Below are 16,646 nucleotides of genomic sequence, written 5' to 3' on the forward strand. Positions count from 1 at the left end.
ACGATGTAGACACGTTATGTAGTGCGTGTGGAGAGGAGGAGGAAACGGCTGAACACTTGATACTGGTCTGTAAAGGGCTTCACCCTACAGTTCAAGAAAATGGCGCAGAATTGTCACAAAGCATTGGGGTTTAGGGACAGTGAAGGTAAAATAGGCTTAAAGCGGGTAGAAATAACCAGGAGGAGGTTATCTGATTGGTGGCAGTGTTGTAGGCGTTACTGAAAAAAAGTAACTGAATACGTTACTCGTTAGAATATAAAAAAAGGAACGCGTTACCGCCCTACGTTACCTACAAAAAAATGTAACGCGTTACCGTTACCAAAAAGAAAGTAAGGGACGTTACCTCTGCCGTTACTCCGCAATAGTAAATTTTAATCAACGTGTCTTTGCTGCAGGAACCCCCAATAAGAGTTTCCTAAACCTCAAATTTATGTTTCACATAAATCTTCTTACCCAAACAACAATTACACCCAAGATGCTGATTTAAGGAGAGAGAGAAAATAAACATCTTTAATTCGGTAATATTTAAGCGTCGTCTTCGAGGTGGCCTCCCCTTTCCAGGAAACCATAGGCTTTCGCCGCCTCGACAGCCCTCGCTATCAGCTGGCGCAGGTCTTCGAGGGTGGGGCTGGCTAAGGCTCGCTCCCAAAGCTCAGGCGTGTAGTCTGGGTTGGATTACGTGCACAAAGGTACCAGACCTTAGCAATGTTATATTGGCTTAAAGTTGCATGTAGAGTTACGTGTGATGGCTTCTGATTCTGGCACATGTTGAAGCCATTTTTCTCAATGAGGGATTATACGCAATATGAGATTTAATCATCAACGCTATCGGCAAAGAAATCCCGACTGAACTCTCAAGAAATTTGCAGTAATTCTAACGGCGTGTTTCTAGTAGCAAAGTAGATGCCCAAATTTTGTAGTAGTAAAGAAATGCTTCAATGGTTTAGTCACGGAAAAAAATATCTGTGCATAACTACTTTTTGTTCACTTTAACCTGTTTAATTACCGCAAAAATTGCGAGCGTTTATGTGAGGGTGTTCAAGATCAGCCTCGCTCGCGAAACTTAGCTGCAGTTGCGGATAGAAAGAAGCAAAACTTATTTTGAAAATGTTGATAAGGCTTAACTTTGTAGCAGCTATAACAAAATTTCGCATATCTAGACATTTAAATAAAATAGTTTCCTTCGCTCTACTAGTTTCAAACAGCGTTACTTTACTCTTTGTTGCGCACACATTTCATACACAAAATCACTTCTTCTTAACGGCAATATTTGTGTTTTACATCGCCGTTTACTTTGGAGAACGACAGGTAATGAAAGTGGTCCGTCCATATGTTCGACATTTTCTCCCTCGTAAATTATGCAGTTAATAAGAAAACTAAGTTCCTTTCCGGGCTGTTAGGTGGTATGTGCACAAGATGTAAAATACCCAATCAAATCTAAAATATCCATTTTCGGATCTGTGTCGATCTCTCGTGGAATCACTCGTTTGCGATAACCACGGTTACGAGTCCAACTGCGGTTATGTCTGCCGTGTAGCTACCTGTAACCGTGGTCAGCCCGTAACCGCAGTTTGCTTAACCGCGGTTAAGGCTGTTCGTGTGACAGCGGTATTATTGGGTTTTAGTTGAAACAGAGGGACGCCAACCAAGGTAAGGAGGAAAAAGCTTTTTTTTTTTTTGCGTAACAAGAAAAATCCGTCCTTTCGCGTCCTACTCGCATTCTTTTTTTCAGGGTTTCCGTCCTACCGTGCGGTCACGCCTATTCTCCATGATGTGCAGAATTCCGTTGAGGCAGACTCTCGATCTACAGCGCACCTGTAGACCAGCTGACATTACCGGCTATCACATGGATGGGCCAGGATTCCACGAAAAGCCGCTTATAGTAAAAGGGCTCTAAGTCGACGATGCGGGTGGCATCGTCGACTTCGTCTCTTCGGGTGGCCTGTCTTTTGGGCACGAAAAGGCGCAGGTGCCAGCAAGCAATCCACCTGCTACAATCCACTTCCACGAAAAGCATGTCCGTGCAGTTTCTCATGGCGGATTCCGCGGCTTTCTTCAAGCTTTGTGTGGCTACAACCGATTCCGCCCGGGCTTTCTTTGTCAATGCCTGGCAGGCCGATAATTCGTCGGGGCGAGCTCTAGGAAAATGGCACCTACAGGATGAAAAAGTAACGAGTAACGTGACACCACACGTTACCGAAAAATGTTAACGTAGGTACGTTACCCGTTACAGTTCTTAAAGGACCCCTGACACCAAAATTGAAACCTCAATATGTTTTTGTTGTTCCAGGAGTAAAGCAAGTATTGTGGACGTCACGGAAGGTTTGCGGGGTGCACGTGCACAATACGACGACTGGCACCCGGCGAGGCCTATTGTTCCGCACCCCTCTCGCTTTGTTATCGGGCTGCTCTCGAGGTAGTTTTCGTGAGGGGACACGCGCTTAACAGGTTTAACCCATACCGAGGCACCCACATACTTTCAATCTCTACCGCGCGCGGGGCCCCGATTTGAAAACCGCGCTTTCAACGTCACCACAGCTTGAGTGCACGTGGTCTCTGACGCTCCCCCGCATGGGGCTCTAGTTTCTTGTGGTTTTTAGGCGGGCGTTTTGAAGTGACGCTAAAATGGTCACAATTAACTACGCTAGAATTAGTTATACGATACGCTAGAGCATTTACGATTTAACTTAGGGATTACCAGACACAAAGCTACAAATTACAGTAAAAAAGTCACCAACAAAAATTTTGCTGTCAGGGGCCCTTTAAGTTGTAACGAGTACGTTACTAAGTTAGCGAAAAAAGTAACGCGTTATCGGTGACGCCGTTACTTGTAACGCGTTACCGCCAACACTGATTGGTTGCTACAATCAAGGCGCGAGTGAAAATTTCTTCACCTACATAGTGCTAGTATTTAACTGTGTCACGGCTAGGTGGCGTGAGCCGCCGCCCGATCTAAAGGGTACAGCCTTATCCATAAATCCATTCATCCATCGTAAGCGATTTTGCAGCGAGCACGGTTGGCGAGTCGGTATCCGCCGAGTTTCGCGTCACTTCCTCTCCAGTTCGCGGCGCGGCCGCTAGACGCGCCAATTTGCGAAAAGTGCATTAAATTAATTATTTTCTGCTAGTCTCTGGCTGAAATGAAGGTTGTTTTAACAAATTTCAGCACCCAATCTTTCAATTGGGCCATTTATCTCGGCGGCGAAAATTTTGTTCAGTATCCCTTCCACTTCCATGGATCTACTTCCATGTCGGCCAAGTTCAAGCTGTGAAATGTCGCAATCCAAATGGATACAGCAGCCGCAATAAAGCCTTAGGTGGTTAAGCTGTCGCGCTGCTGTGCTCGAGGACACCGGTTCGATCACTATGCGCACTTACGGCCGTATGCTTAAGAGTAAAGAAACCCAGGCGGTCAAAATTGATACCGAGTCCGCCACAACGGCGTGTGTCGTAGTTTAGTGTAGTTCTAGCACGTAAAAGCCCCGAACTTATCATAATCCGAACAAGAGATGCAACGACCATTGACATGTGTCAGCTTTATTAACTTAAAAGGAACCAGCAGTGTAACATACATACAAGTTGCGTATTCGTAAAGTAAAAAACAAACGCTATAATGACATTGAAAAATAACCAGCTCCAAACTTGCTGGTTACTACCGACAAACGACCTCCCATGCAGGAAAATTACACTCACTCGGCAATGAGTACCCGTGTGATGAGTTTTCCACTGTGAATTCGTCCGTTTTGCCGAACAATGAAACTAAGCTGAAAGAGCGAAAACGATAGGTGTCCGCTAATCAAACTCCACGTTAACGTAGAGAGCGTCTTTCACAAGGAAGCCTTGGAGTTCGATGTCCTTCCAGCTCTTATTCTCCGTCATAGGTCCCCAATTCGTACGGTTTGAGCTCGGTTTTCTCGTCACTTTGTAGCCTTTCATGCATGACATAGAAAGCCTAATGTCCTTGCTCTCAGATGTGGGGTGTGCTATGATGATCGCCACCTTCTTAGTGAAAGGCCACTCCACGTGTTCGTCCCAGTTCCCAGCCATTAGATACAACATAAACGACACGTTCACCTCTTCAATCTCTCCATTTCCAGACAATGAGAAGTAACACACCACCCTAAACGTGTAACCAGCCAGAGTGCAGCTTTCGCTTAATACCCTGAGTTCCTTGTTGTTTCCATTTAGTGAATCATGCGCGGCGCACATGTTGGTGAGCTTGCACGTGGTGATAAAAAGGCCGGGCTTTGACGCTGCGCGGAAAGGCCCTGGAGCTTTTCTGAACGACAACGGAGAGCCTCCGCGGTCCACGCTGGCCTCCATTTCCTGAACTGCTGAAAGTGCGTGATCGAGGCTGGCGAGTTTTTCCAATAACCCGTTGGCGCCGTTCACAAAATCGTTTTCACCAGTATCGTGCTCGCCGAACGGCTGTTGCCGCAGGACTTGCAGATCTTCTCGGATACGTCGTACTTCTTCGACAGCCCTTTGCACTCGCACGTCACTCGACAAACGGTGCGGAGCGCTTTCGGTGTAGCACTGCCGGTAGTGCTCCACGGCCGCTTCACTCGCGATGGATCTGTGGCATTTCGCGCACTGCACGTCGACGCTGCGGCATTGGCGCATGTGGTCTCTCAACTCGGACAGTTTGCCGGAGAATGCGGCGCACTTCCTACCGCCCACGAGGCACACAACGCGAAGCTGCTCGAGGTCGGTCAGCTCGAAGCGCAGCCGGACAAGTCGGCCTTCCGTGAAAGCGCATCCGTCGAAGGGGCACTCCATTCCATCGAAGACTTCACGTTGACATTGGCCGCACAAAACGTGACCGCAGGGCAGCAGCGCTGTACCAGAAGGCACCCGGCCGCAGATGCTGCAGACGCGGCTCGCCGGCATCGGCTGTGTGAATGCGAGGCGTCGCTGCTCCAGGAAATCGCCGAAGCCTGTCAGCGTGTACTCCCAAGAAGCCATTGTCCTGACGCGTTTTGATGGAAGAACACAAACGAAGATACGAAGGTACCGTCAAACCGTGAGCGAACGTGAACACGCCTTCTACGCAGCGAGCGCAACTGACAGCGCTTAGAGCACCGTCGAGCGGTTTCAGGTTTAGAGGGGAGTCCTGCTCAAGTTTGCCCGCCGACGCCAGCGCTTGCCATTCCCCTGCCGGAAAAAGCGTACAATAGTAGCCTGTTACGAATGCTCCACTCCCTTTGGCTCTCATGCATTTGCGAAGTGCGCGCTGCACGTGAAATGCCCCTCGGATGGGGTGAATGAATTCAGGCGAAAAGAAAGGCCGAATTCTCGGGATGTCCCGTTTGTGTGTGTGCATGTATTTGTGGCTGCTGCGTCTGAAGGGCCCCTCTCGGGCAACCACGAAAAAGCGAGGGGTGTGCGGCGACAGACAAAAGAAAGCTGACGAAGGGACAGTGCACGTGCGATACGAGCGAACTGAGCACACGTGCGTAGGCGAAGTATGTGAATATGAGCTCGTTTTTTCTTGTTTTCTTTTTTTTTTGCAGTCAAACGTATACTTTTCCAGAAATGTGGTTAGGTGGGCTAGTTGGCATGAATCCACCGCAAAAACAGCACAAGTACGAGACGAAGCACACCTAAAGGAATGACAAGAACACTGTTTTGTACTTGCTGCATATTCATTTATTTAAACACAATTAAGCCGTAGACCTCGACGTCAATCAGATGTAGATTGCTCGAACGTCTTTTCTGCGGGCTTCTCTTCATTTATGCGTCGTCAGCATTCGGACGACAACAGAGAGAGAGAGAAAGAGTTGGTTCAGAAACCGAATCACTTATTTCCAGCAACCCTTGCGACAGCATGGCTCTGCGCCTAACCGCTCTATTGTAAATAGTTATACCTTTCCACAAGAGAGAAGGGGGCAACTCTTTCGTGGACAGTTGCACGGGAGTACAAGGGCTCTCTGGACAGTGCATCTTTTTTCTTGGGGAAAGGGGGGAAGACCGGAAGGGGGGCGTCAGGCACATTTGCAGCATCCCAAAGGAGCTTATGGAAACAGCTGCACCCCTGAAAGAAAGGGATTGGTTGCAACAGGTGAATGGTGCGACAGTGAAGAGCACATTTTCCTTTTTTTCGAAACATGACTGAGTTGCGTCGTCTGGTGGCTCAGGAAAAACTACTCGCAAAATGGCGACCGTAGAACCGCCACCTCAAACGCGGACAGAAGCGCGTACATCCTAACCGCGCGCGACACGAAACTCTCAAAAACACGTGCAGAAGGCGTGCAGAAGGCGTGCAAGCACAGCAACCCGTTTTCGAGGCAGTTTGAAGGGGACAGCGGAGGGGTCAACAGTCGAGTAACGAGTTTTCTGCCCATATTCACCGGCAGCGCCTGGCACCGTGGGCGCCGTGGGTCTCCCCTAGAACGGCCGCTACGCGCGCACACGCGCAGTCATGCCGCGAAATCGGGTCTCCAAGACAGCGGGCAGAGGGTGACAGAGTAAAGACACCGTGTAAAGCGGATGAAAAACGAGGAGGAAAGTCGCTTGCTTGCTTGCCTCGCCACGGATGAGTGCAGTGCCGCCGGCTGGCGGGTCTTTTTAGAAACTAACTTAGCAATGTTAGCATGCAAGATGTTTCCCATTCGCGGCGAGCTCAGCCCATGGAGGAAGGAAAACTGGCTCGGCCGGCTCAGGCTCAGCCCGTCTAGCGCTCTACCGGGAAGCTCTGCAGTGGGCGCCTAAAACATTACGTGGCTGCGTCACGTGCTCAATTTGCTCTGGAAGCAGGCTGTGAACGTTACATTTAAGAATGCGTAGAAAGCCTCGGCGATGGCGCGGTTCGAATGTTACCTTTACTAGTGTGTGGAATGATAAATTAGGAATGCTTTGGAAAAAAGGTCCATCGACGAATACTATACTATCTTACGCGACACTACAGAGCTTCAGGATTCTGGCGTCAGCAGCGCCGAGCCTGTGCTCAAGCAATTTGGTTGAGCAGCAGCAGGGGCGCACGAAAAACTTCCAGTCGCGTCGCTCATTGTTCAGAACTTGTGTGCTTGCGTGGACACATCAACACGCGAAAACCATTGGGCGCGTTATGATTTAGGCTGTTCATAGACGTCGTTACGTTTGGCCTTAGAAGTCAACGAGACAGGAGCCATCGTGCGAACACCTGCCTGCCGGAATGCTGTCTCCCCTCTCGTATCGGCGCCTAGACGGGGGCATGGAACGCGCGTCTTCCTGGAGAAGGCTTACGCCGATCGAGCGGACAGGTTGCCGTGGCCGAATTTCCCAGAAAAAGGACGTTGGAATTCAGATATCCTTTTTTTGGCTCGTTGTTCTCAGCGTGAGATAGCACCGCAGGAGGGGTTCTCGCCCAACCACTTCATCCTTCTACACTAGCGGAGTAGGGAAAATTTGCCTGTGCCTGGAGACGGTCAGCGTGTCTTCCGAAATTCGACACTCCTTCTATGTTGTGCACTGTTGGTCAGCGTGGCACCGAGCCGTTGTAGACGCTCTCATCAACCCAGGTGGGCGCCTTCATGCGTGGGCAGCCATCAATCCACGCTTCTTACGAGTGTTCTCGGCAGTGGAAGCGGAGGTCATCGACAATTCCCCCCAACCCTCCTTCGGACTGAAACTCCTCGCCGACCTTCCTACCTGCGAGTCGTCGGGGCGTGGCGAGTGTATTGTGTGACTCTGCCTCCTTTCTGGAGGCGGGATGCCTCTCTTTTCACCTCTTGACTTCATCATGTAAATAAACCTACGTTCCTCTCCTTGAAAGAACGCGCCTCCTAACTGGAAATAATCAGCTATGGGGACGGACGGCGGGAGCCAGCTACCGTAAAGAGACCCGCCGAACCTCGAACCTTACAACGTGCGCATGATTCCTCATTAAGGTGGCGGTATCACTCCGGCAGCACGAACACATAGTAGTTTTTGTCGCTTTTCCAGCTGACGCGGCGGCTGTTCTTCTTTTATATGGTTGACTTATACAGCGAAACCTCGGTGATACGATCACAGCTCATACGAATTTCGGGGTGATACGAATTTTTCGTTGGTCACGGCCAAGGCCCATTGGCCTGCAATGTGATGGAGTACGGCTGTTGCGAACCGATTTTCACCCAGCGACGTTTGATACGAACGTACGCTACCGTCCAGGTACGAAAAGGGGCTGCCCGCGCTGTCGCGGAAGACGCGCCAAGCACGTGCGAGCGCGGGAACGCGAGCGTGGGAATGCGCGCCGCACCGCCAAATCGTCAGAATCACGGTGTAAGAAAAACACTTTTCTAAAGGCAGACGAGGACCGAAAGAAGGCGATCACGGTCTTGGCAAAGGAGTCAAGCCTCACAACGTCAACATGCGCGACCGTTGAGGTCGCACTTGTGCGGACACGGCCGTAAATCTACCAATAAACATCCCCAGCACCTCGGCGATAACAAAATCATAACACAGGACCGTGGTTCTGTAATTTTGTGGCCTTGGTCCATCGCGTCATAGCGCTTCTTTCGTTACTTGCGCTGCAGTACTCCGGTGTCATGAAAAAAGCATGCTAAAATTGCGAAGGGGCTGCTGCTGTCGCGGGTCAAAACGTACCTGGTTCATCAATTAAATACGCGCGTACGCACCGTATATTTACGGGTGCTTGTATGATTGCCGACATCTAAAAACTTAACTGACAATCATTCAGGGTTCTTCCTGACGTTGCTGCGGCCCTGAAAAACATTAAATGAAAATGTACGCCAGCTTTCTTTGGTCGCATGCCAATTTTCTATGCTTTCTGGTGATACGAATTTTGAATGAAACGAATATTTTTGGTGGTCCCGTGAGATTCGTATCACCGAGGTTTCACTGTATGTCGTTGAAAACCTTGATCTTTGTACATTTCAAATATATTTATTAAAAGCCAGCCTTCATTTAGTATATAGGCATGGATAGCCAAGAATAAGCGCACGTTACACGGTTCTCAGTGTAACGTGCCTCAGCAGTGACCATTTTTTGGAAAAATCTGCTACAGTTACAGCACTGTTCTTTGCGCAGCAGTTTCAGGACATATTTATCTATTTCCTCAACGTACGAAATTGATGTTGGACTTCTACTTTCTTGTTGCTTAGCTTCTGAAAACAGCCAAATTTAGTAACTTGCGCAGCAGACTATCCAGTAACCATTCGCTAGAGAAAGTTCATTTTCGGGGCGTACGTAGAGGACAAGATTGTCCGTCTCAGTGTTAAATTTCATCGATGTACACTCGATACTTTTAAAATGATATTATTATTTAAAAAGTATCAAATTGGGCAATATTCTCAATATATGGACCTACCTTGGCCCATTTTCGTGGAGAGCTACCGAAGCTCTGTCGCTGATTTTGCACGTAGAAATACTAGAGCCCCCGATCTAATTCCTCAACGTAGCGTTTTTCAATAAAGCAGGCAGAAATGCGAAACGAAGCTCGTAAATTGTCTTAATTTATCATGCCGCAAACATCAACAAAACCGGTGCAATCTTCAAACAGCTCTGAAGTCTCAACATCCGTAGCTTAAAATATAGCAGTTACGGTCTTCTGATATAACTGTACACACGAATCACACACAAATACTGCAGGAATACTGCAAAATCTACATTATTCCTATCACTACAACGGAAATCTTTCTCTAGCGCCACCTAGACGGAGAAAACGAAGGCGTTGAATTTGAAAGCTCCCAGTCTCTCCGAGTGTGGCGTGCGAAAACATTTTACCTTCGGCGAAAGTGTATTTTCTAACTTCAAACCCCACACCACCATCTGTCTATTCTTTTTGCCTCCCCTCTACTCTTTGACGGCGCGACTCACACTCGAACACCTGCTCTTCCCGTCACGTCCCCACCTGCCAGCACTTCGGAGCCTGGTGGAGTTCCTGGACGAGACGAGAATAGCCGCCTACATATGAGCTGGGACCTTGCCGCCCCTGCCCTTGCTGCCGTCTTGCCTGCTGCTCCGGCCATGGCGAACGAGACACAATGACATCCTACACACTACTATCCTCTTTCATTTCCCTTCTCCCCCCCCCCCCCGCCCTCCAAGACGCTGTGCCGTGCTCCCGACTGAGCTGCAGAAATTAGCTTCTCATCCTCCACATAACCACAAACAACAACAATGAAGGCTCCTGCGAGCGGCGATAATCTCCCCTGGGTAGTTTTTAATATGCGTGAATCCCCAAAAATGCACTGCCGGGACCGTCACCTCAACTTTTGTGCTCTTCCGTCGTTGCTTCCCTTGTTGAAAATACCCTCTAAGGATGGGGTGAATGTCTTCAGGCGAAAAGAAAGGCAGAATTCACGGGACGTCCCTTGTGTGTGTGCGTGTGTTTGTGGCTGCTGCGTGTGAGGCTCCTCTTCGGTTGCCACGAAAAAGCGAGGTGTGTGCGGCGACAACTGACGAACGGAGAGTGCGCGTGCACACGTGCGTGGGCGAAGTTTATTGTGAATAACACCTCGTTGTTTTTTTGTTGTTTTTTTTTGCAGCTGTCAAATGTACAGTTTTAAAGAAGTGGGGTTAGGTGGGCTAGTTGGCATAATTCCATCGCAAAAACAGCACAAATACGACTCGAAGCACACGTAAAGGAATGACAAGAATAGTTTTGTACTTGCCGCATATATGTTTCTGTCATTGCTAATTAAGCCAACTAAATTAACGATTACACACAATTAAACTGTAGACCTCCACGTCAATCAAATGCAGATTGCTCGAATGTATTTTCTGCCGGCTTCCTTTCATCTATTCGTCGTCAGCATTCATGCCGGGAAAAACAACGGCGCGGTAAGTGTGCGCGTCGTCAAAGTAACACATCACGTTCAACCGCGCTGGTTCTACTATCAACTTGCTAGATTAGGCTACAAGCGAAAATCTCAAGGGGTACGCTCGCTCCGACCCGCCGTTTATGGTACACCTTAGCGGGTTATGCGTCGCACTGTTTAGCTCGAGGACGCGGGTTCGATTTCCACCTACGACAGGCGCATTTTCATGGTAGCGAAATTCAGGTACACCCGAGTATATACTCCCGTGCGCTCCAAGTGTTCAGGATTCCCCCATTACGGCGCTCTCCATAATTACATCACACTCGCTCCAAGGAGACGCGGGCGCTTGCGAATTCGTCACTCGGAGTCGACTGCGAGAAACAACGAAGGTGAATCAGCATGAACTTTTGCTTGAACTTTTGCTGACTGCAGGGCAAGGTGTAACAAAAAACAATGTTGCTGCAGGAATAGAAGGCCGGCGCCAAATTTTTTTTCCTTTTATTTTTAGTGCGGAGCACCCCCTACAAGTGAATTCTTCTCGGGCCAGGGAGGCGGGGAACATATGCGTCGTGTTTTGACTATGTTGTCTCTTCAGGGGGGAAGGGGGGGGGGGCACCGGCCCGCGACACTGAGTGATAGATGTAATGGGAGATCAGAACCGTGCACGGAGAAAAATACGCTTTGAGGGAAGCGCCAAGTCGAATAAAAAAAAAAAACATGGCTGATCCCTCCGTCATAGGAATCGGTATAACACGAAAGTGAAACGTGTCTTCACAGAAGTAGTGCTTATTGTGTAGTGATATGAGACCTTGTACAATGTCTATTCGTGTTTGGCAGCTATAGCACCGTTTGACGTGGATGCACCCATGTTGACAGCATGTCTCTATCGCGACGATTAACGCCCATGATCATGATTAAACCGTTGTGGTATCTTACGGTGCGAACATATATTTGGACACAGGGAATCGTGAATCCCGCGTAAGGATGATATCAACAAGCTCATAATCAACATCGGTACCCGGTATGCACTTCTTCAAAGCGTCGTCAATTAAGGAGAGAAACGGCACGGTGTCCGCTTTCTAGTAATGGGTAGCCGACGCCTGTGCTCATGCACTCATAACACACACTGCACTTCAGCAACGCGGGAGGTAGAGGTTCGTAGCCTGAGCCGCAAACGCGTGCGTCCCGCTGGCCTCTGTCTCGCAGGCGCTGCTCTCGCTCCACCAAGGCACGACATTCGCCCGTCGAAATCGCGTCCTTTCTGCTACGCATATTGCAGCAGTTTTTTTAGTCGGTGCTCTCGCAATTGAAGCAGTCGGCGGCAGAGAAATCCCGTTCGTGCACGTGGAAGCTGCACTACTCCGATGAGCCGACGCACGCTAACACGAATCCAAAGGCAAAGAACGTAACTGCGTCAAGGGTGCCTCGGCGACGCCAGCGCGGCCAGTCTACCTCTCTGGTATCGAGACGCTTTAACCATGACCGCCGATGTCACGTGCAATCTCGGAGTAAGCGCTAGTAGGTGTCGATCGTGAAGCATTACTTCTTTTCACCTCTCACAGACGGCGGCACCGCCCCGCTCCGCCCGCCGCGAAAGAGAAGGTGTGAAAGATATAAGGCGCGTTCGCGCCGTGCCTAGCATCTCCCGAGTTGGCTTAGTCGGTAGAGCGTCGGGCGCTTGCCGTCGCGGCCGCAACGTCGTGGGTTCGATTCCCAGCGGGGTATCTTTTTCTTGGTTTTTTTCTTTCGCACCCGTTGGCGTCCATTTTATCAACGTCATATCCGTGACGGATGTACTTGGTGGACCCCGGCATAAAACACTTTCGTGTTAAAAAGGCAACTGGCAGTGGTCAAGCCCATGCATATTTCCTGTGCTCTGAAGGTTCACATCGCTCAATCTGATGTTGCCAGGTACTCGACTTCTTGGTTGTCTTCACTTGCAATGTAGCACGCCATGCAACAGCACAACCACATTGCTCGAATTTACGCTTATCGGTGATCTTTCTCGAATTCTTTATTGTTTGTCCGCATGCTTTTACAGGTTGTCGCCATACAGAGAATAAAATAAGATCGGCTGGTAGGGTGGCGGCACCTGTCGGAGCCGATATCAACCACTCCGCGAGCTTCGTCTTTGTTGCCAGACGGCATGCTGTCGGGCACACTGGGCCTCCGAGATAGCCCGTGACAGCTGTGGGCGCACAATATCGTAGGCCATGACTGGGCGAAGCTCAAACCGTCGAGTGGGCGCCTCATGAGAGCGCTGCGATCGCCGGCGATGCCAGCGTGTCTGTGAGTTGAGGGTGCAAGGCAGTGGTGAGGAGGAGGGTATAGATATAATTGTAATATAATAATATCTGGGGTTTTACGTCCCAAAACCACCATATGATTATGAGAGACGCCGTAGTGGAGGGCTCCGGAAATTTCGACCATCTGGTGTTCTTTAACGTGCACCTAAATCTAAGTACACAGGCCTCTACCATTTCGCCTCCATCGAAATGCGACCGTCGCGGCCGGGATTCGATCCCGCGACCTTCGGGTCAGCAGTCGAGCGCCATAACCACTAAATCACTCCACGTAATTATCAGAAACCAATCTCAAGGGCTATGATTGCATGCTGCATGCAACAGAACCGATTGCAGAAGCCAAACGCGCACTGCGACTGCTATGTTGTGGTCACCCTAGGGGAATATACTTTTTCAAGCAACCCCAGAGCGCCCCGCGGGCGTACAGAGCACCATGGGAAACAGTGTGTACGCCGAGCGAGCCGGCTGTTCAGTCGCTTTCGGCTCGTTGGCGCCATGGAATCGGTGGGACCGCGAAACCAAAAGAACACGTCGCCGCTTCTTGAGTATTCTTACATCCTAAATACTGCCCACATCCGAATGCATCCGCATGTATCTTTACGCACGACATGCGAAAGGATTAACGCAGTGCAGTGTAGGTATTACCGGGCGGATATTCATCGGATGTAGCAGTTAAGCAGTATATGTAATATCGCGTGCCGATACCGTCAAGATGTACTAAAAAAAAAGAAAAGATGAAACGCTGAATTTACGCTTATTCAACGATTACTTGTATAATACTGATAGATACTGGCAGAGGGTGCCGTATGGTCCAGAGGGGCGATGTCATAGGTAACCTCAGTCACCTGGCGTAGCACACGGTAAGGGCCGGAGTACTTGGGCAGAAGTTTTTCGGCCAGGCCAACATGCCGAGACGGAGACCACAGGAGAACGAGGTCACCCGGATTGAAGCGAACGTTCCGGTGGCAACTGTCGTATCTATGTTTCTGGCTGAGTTGCGAGTCCGAAAGGCGTCGATGGGCGATCTGACGGGCCTTTTCGGCTGTGCTGATAGCGTGGCGAGCATATTCGGTGGACAGGTGGGCAGGGGTGGGTACGAGCGTGTCGAACGGCAAGGTCGGTTCTCTTCCATACAAAAGGTAAAAGGGAGAATATCCAGCAGTGTCGTGGCGCGAGCTGTTATAAGCAAAAGTGACAAAGGGTAGCGCAATGTCCCAGTCGCGATGATCAGTCGAGACAATATGAACGAGACGCATCGAATTGCCATAGATAGCTTTCCGCTTGAGCATTTAGTGACATGAACATTCCTGCGCTAGCCAACTGCACTTAGCCGCTATGGACTTCAAAAGGTAATCTCGTATTGGTCCCGACTACGACTATACATATCCACAGTGTGGTCACACGTGAGGCAACACGCGAAAACAGAACCGGCGTTTGTAAACTATAACATTCATCCGCAGTTAGTGACAACAAATGGTTATAAAAGCTTATCTTTTGTTAGCTGCGGTACGAGCGAGGCGCACGCTGTCTAGTCCAATGTACCTTATTTTACTAAATGCCGACTGTGTCGGTTTCGGTGGACATTGATTTCGAATGAATCCACGATTCACGAATTGCATTGACCGCTCGTGGAATTCGTGTAGAAAACCGAGTTCTACTTTTTGCTTAATTTAAGCAGTAGGGCATGCTGGCGCCAAAAAAATAAATAAAAATAATGATGACGCTTCGGAACCACTCAGCTGATCCAACAGTGGCACGCGATAGGCAGATGGAAATCGTAGAGAGGCCGTCATAGCTAAACACAGAATAAGTTCTTGACTGAATTAAAGGAGTCCTGACACGAAAATTTCCCCCCCGAGTTTTTTTGCTGCAGTGTGTTGCTGGGGGCCTGTTATTCATAACAAGGCACATTGTTTGCTGCAGCGCGCGACAGATAATTAATTACAAGCTCCTCATTACCGACCCAGCCTTAGTTTCGGTTTCACAGAGCTCCAAAAACGACAAGCCGCCGGGTGCAACTATCACCACCTAGCGAGTGAAACGCTCGGTCACGTGAGCACACAGAACAGTGACGCATATCCGCGCGGTCTGTCGTCGTCGGGCTCATCGTCGTCTGATGGCGTCGATTTTCTTGCGGCGGGGATGGAAGGAACTTTCGACGTGGCGAATCACTTCAGGTTTGACCCGCTAGCGAGGAGCGATTCGTCGGGAAGCGCGTCAAAACAGAAATGGCGGCTATGACGTCATTATAACTTGTACCGGCTGCAACGGTTACGTAGGGGAAGTAGGGGGGTCACCTCGGGTCACCTCCGAGGGTGTCAATGCACTAGGTACGGCCTATAATGCTGGATCGCGCTCGCGAACTTCAAAATTCATATAAAATACCTTCCAAGCTTTATTCGTTGTCGATATTTTGCAGATGGTACACGCACGTACACGAGAATCGATCCAGCAGGCTATCTCGGCCGCGAAATTTTGTGTCAGTACCCCTTTAAGCAGTAATATGTCACACCTCGTCGCATTCACTTAATCTGACAAATGCTGGCACGGCGCAGGCGGAAAGCTAAAGCGTGAGGCCTGCGCGCTCGGCGCGGTGCTACCGCGGCATACACACTTTTCCCATGAGCGCTCGCGCGCCCGTTGGTGGCGCTCGTGTGCTTGAAAAAGGTCTATTGCATCATTCCCGAAATTCGCTGCAATATCGCATAGGTTTCCTTTTTCCCATTCGTCCAAACTGACAGCTAAAAATCCGCCCCCCCCCCTAAAAATTTAAAAAACAAAAACAAATTCGGCAGATCCCACGCGTTCTGGGAATCAGTTTCATGCGTAGCAGTCAGCGAGTACTTCTATGTTGTATTTTATGGCATTCAGTCAAGCGTTGTGAGGTGGATCGACGTGTTTTTGTTAGTGTAGTATCTGTGTGCAGATCGTGGGCTTGCCAGGCACGTCGACAGCACTTTAAAGGCCAACTCCGGCGATTTTTCGAGGTCGATGGATCTCAATGAAATTCGCTGGGTACATTCCTTTGCACGTTTCCGTCATTTATGCCGAATTACAGGCTTGAGACGTGCGCAGATTGTTTGCAAATGAATTTTAAAGATTGTCTGCAAACGCCCTTCTGGCTTCCCACAATTATTGGCAACATTGCGTCTGTGACGTCAGTATTGGGAAGGCGGCGGAAGTGACGCAGCCGAGGGCACTGCTAACTTTGGCCGCTACAGCGAGCGTCTGCTGTGCTGGCCGAGACACTGTCATTGTCAGACGCGGCACTGTCAGTCGCAGGCATTACAGCTGATCACAGTTTTTATACTCCGCGCCGGCGTGATCGGCATGCCTTGCACGACTTCCGGTTCGTTCGTAACAACGTCTACGTCATACGTAGACAGTACACTCGGTTGGGTTTCGGTTTCGGTGTTGCGCTTTTTTGCTTATTTAAAATTATTCTCCAATTTGCCGAGTATTTTTGCTATCGCCGGAGTTGGCCTTTAAAGGGTAACTTATGGTGCGACGTAACGTCAGCCCTCGCGTTAAAGTGCATACGTAGGCATCATCGAAACTAAGAGCACTTTATGGTGCAATTATGTGAATATCATACGTAACT

This window comes from Rhipicephalus sanguineus, chromosome 10, assembly GCF_013339695.2.
Source record: "Rhipicephalus sanguineus isolate Rsan-2018 chromosome 10, BIME_Rsan_1.4, whole genome shotgun sequence".
Classification (NCBI taxonomy): Eukaryota; Metazoa; Arthropoda; class Arachnida; order Ixodida; family Ixodidae; genus Rhipicephalus; species Rhipicephalus sanguineus.